General features: G+C 39.5%; 1 non-coding gene across 1 annotated transcript; it reads left to right on the top strand.

The window, feature by feature from the left end:
• Positions 1-2,777: 2,777 nt before the first annotated feature.
• LOC141704048 (small nucleolar RNA R71) lies at positions 2,778-2,884 on the top strand. The gene has a single exon (XR_012567799.1). It is a non-coding gene; the product is annotated as a small nucleolar RNA R71 (small nucleolar RNA).
• The last annotated feature ends 765 nt before the right edge of the window (positions 2,885-3,649 follow it).

Below are 3,649 nucleotides of genomic sequence, written 5' to 3'. Positions count from 1 at the left end.
TGGAGAGTGGGTAATGCTTAAAAAACCTAGATGATCCTTAACTAGCCTCATAATGAAAAACCTCAAATAAAATCAAGAAAACAAAGTTAATTCTTGAAACACTTTTCCCCTGAACTGTAAAACGTTAAAAACGGGTATGGAAATCAAGAAGGTGAGGATAGTGGTTACCCTAATTGTGTAGAGCTTCTCGAGGGCTTCAATTTGATAGATAGAACGCGCAAAATGGCCAAGGAAAACTCAAGACACAAGCATTTTATCTTCCTCCATTTTCATTTCTTTCTCCTCTCGGGTTTCTTGAAAAAAGATGGGGGAGAGCTTGCTAAAAAGGGGGAGGAGAGTATTTTGACTTGTCTTGGTTGATTATGTGGTGAGAAATGAATTGTGGTTGATATTTTGTGGTTAATGGCTTGATTAAGTGAGTGGATGATAATTAAGCTTGGTGTCACAATGATGGCCTCATTTCTTTGCCACTTATCCATGTTTGGTGGTGGAAGCATCATTGGCTTACTCCTTGCCTATGTGTTTGATTTATAGCCTTGATCTTTGTACTAATCTCTCTTGCATTTCTTAATCGCTTAATGGTTATACGATTCGCTTATCGTTCGTTCTCGTTGGTCGTTCGAGGAAATGTATCCGTGATTTTATTACTTAGGTTCCCCTAACCTTTATCAATATTTATATTCCTTTTATGATCCCCTCTTATAATCCTTGAATTTAAATCCTTTTAATCATGTTACCTTATACTCAATATTTTCGGTATCTGGTGAATTTTCGGGAAAAATCAAAGTTTTCGAATCTGAATTCTGACGACCTTTACATACACTCATTTACTTTATGGAATACTAATATGATCTTAGAATTTCTATAACAGACTCCTATATAGCGTGATCTGATAATTTTCCTTAATCAACATCATCAGCAAAAGTTACTATTTATTAGTGTTTCAAAAATTCTAAAAATTGGGGTTATTACAGATGGCTTGAGGTGCTTTGGAGAATTTTTCACCTCTTCCAATCCAAGAGATTCAAAAGGCATATCCAGCCTTCGCTTCCAAGGAGAAGCATTCTAATATTGCAATTGCTCATCACCTTCATCATCTTCACTATCTGAATTTCCCAACAAGGCTTTCTCTAAGGCATTAGACCTTAACATTTGATCAAGTTCTGAAGTAACCACAGAATCGACCAACTCCACTTTTAAGCACTCCACATTATCAGTAAGGAATTTCATGGCATTGAAAATATTGAACGTCACATCCTGATCCAGTACTCGCATAGTGAGCTCACCCTTCTGCACATGTATCAAGGTTCGACCAGTAGCCAAGAAAGCTCTTCCCAAGATTATGGGAATCTTCTTATCCTCCTCAAAATAAAGAATTACAAGGTCCGCATAAAAGATTAGTTTGTCCATCTTGACCAAGATATCCTCCACAATGCCTGGTGGATATGTAATAGAGCGATCGGGTGATCGGCTAACTGCAAGGTCATATAAGTAGGCTTTGGATCAGGTAAGTCCAACTTCTTGAAAATAGACAAAGGTATCAAATTGATGCTAGCCCCAGTCACATAAGCATTTGTGAAATGACATTTTTCCAATGGTACAAGGAATAGTGAAGCTTTCAGGATCCTAAGTTTCGAACGCAACTTCTGTTGCAGCACAGCACTGCATTCCTCCATGAGAGCAACTGTCTCTATTTCATCAAGCTTCACTTTCCGAGAGAGAATACCTTTCATAAACTTCGCATAGCTAGGCATCTGTTCAAGAGCTTCAGCGGAAGGTATGTTGATATGAAGTTTCTTGAACACCTCCAGAAACTTCGTAAACTGCTTATCCAACTTTTGCTTCTATAACCTCTTAGGAAAAGGAGGTGGAGGATAGATCTCTTTCTCCCCTGTATTACCCTCAGGAGGAGTGTGTTCCACATTTTTCTTCCTTGGTTCCCCTTCTGCTTCCTTCTGCACTTCTTCTTCAGCCACATCTTCAGATTCTGGAACTTGAGCTTTTTCTTGGTTTGCAACCTTCCCAGACCTCAATATAATTGCCTTAACCTGCTCTTTTGCTTCCTTCTTGCCTGACACTTTAGTGTCACTAGGGAATGTTCCAGGTTGTTGATTCAGCAAGGTATTGGCAATATGCCCAATTTGATTCTCCAAGGTCTTAATAGAAACCGATTGGCTCTTGCACATGAGCCTCAACTCCTCCAATTCAGATTTTTATTAGATTGTTACAGTTAGAGTTGTTGTCTTGGTGCATATTATGGTTGCTGAAAACCATAAGGGTTGTTTTGCTTTGCTGCATACTGCTAGTAAGGTTGTTGCACTGCATTCGGAGTGTTGTCCAGCTGAAGTTAGGATGATTGTTGCTGGGATGATAGGTGGCTGGAACTGGTTGCTGCGACCTCTAAAAGTTGCTCATGAACTGAGCTAATTCACTAGAAATAGCACACTGCTCCGTCTCATGCGCACCATCACAAAGCTCACAGACACTAGTGATCTGATTAACTCCATAATTAGCCAAAAGAATCCACCTTCATCATCAAAGCCTTAAGCTGAGCAGCTATAGCAATAGCTGCATCTACCTCCAGAATACCTGCTACTTTGCCTTGAGTTAGTCTCTGAGAAGGGTTCTGGTATTCATTAGCAGCCATCAGTTCAATCAAATCATAAGCTTCATCGTAGCTCTTAGCCCATAAGGCTCCACCTGATTCTGCATCAAGCATGGGTCTAGAAGTCGCACCCAAACCATTATACAAGCAGTTAATGATCATCCAGTCAGGCATCCCATGATGAGGACACTTTCTAAGCATGTCCTTAGAATGATCCCAAGCTTCACACAAAGATTCTCCCGATTATTGTGCAAATTGGGTAAGAGTATTCCTGATTACAACTGTCTTCGCCATAGGGAAGAATTTAGTGAGAAACTTCTGAGCAAGATCTTACCACTTGGTGATAGAGCCTGGTGGTAGAGAATGCAACCAGCACTTAGCTTTATCCCTCAGAGAAAATGGGAAAAGCCTCAACTTAATAGCATCTTCATAAACATTTTTGAATTTGTAAGTGTCGCAGATCTCGATGAAATCCCTAACATGCATATTGGGATCTTCAATCGGAGAACCCCCAAACTGAACCGAGTTCTGCACCATCTGAATCGCGCTAGCCTTGATTTCAAAAGTGTTAGCCACGATGGCTGGTCTGAAACTGCTAGACGAATATCATTGATCTTTGGATGAGAATAGTCCATCAAAGCCTTTGTCTTTCCTTCTGGTTCACCCATTGCAACAAGAGCTTCTTCAACTTTCTCCTCTTCTACAAGAACTTCTTCCTCCGCTTTATCCAGTGTTCTCTTTCGAGATCGAGAACGAGTTAGCATAAATGCTCTCTAGAGTACCTGAAAAAGATACAAGAAAATAAATAAGTAAAATATCTGAGTCAGTGAACTTTAATGACCACTGATGTTAAGCACATAAAATAAAAATTAACACCAAGTTCCCCAGCAGCGGCGCCAAAAACTTTTTAGGACAAAAACACGTGCTAATATTAACGCAAGTATACGTGATCGCAAGTAATATAGAATCAATTCTAGTTCATTCCCATAGATAACGGTTTAGGTTAATTTCAATAATGTACTTATACAACAATGGTATGGTTAT

Source organism: Apium graveolens, unplaced genomic scaffold (assembly GCF_009905375.1).
Source record: "Apium graveolens cultivar Ventura unplaced genomic scaffold, ASM990537v1 ctg7344, whole genome shotgun sequence".
In the NCBI taxonomy this organism is placed as follows: Eukaryota; Viridiplantae; Streptophyta; class Magnoliopsida; order Apiales; family Apiaceae; genus Apium; species Apium graveolens.
Note: the sequence above shows the minus strand (reverse complement) of the source record. Positions and strands in the feature narration are given on the sequence as shown.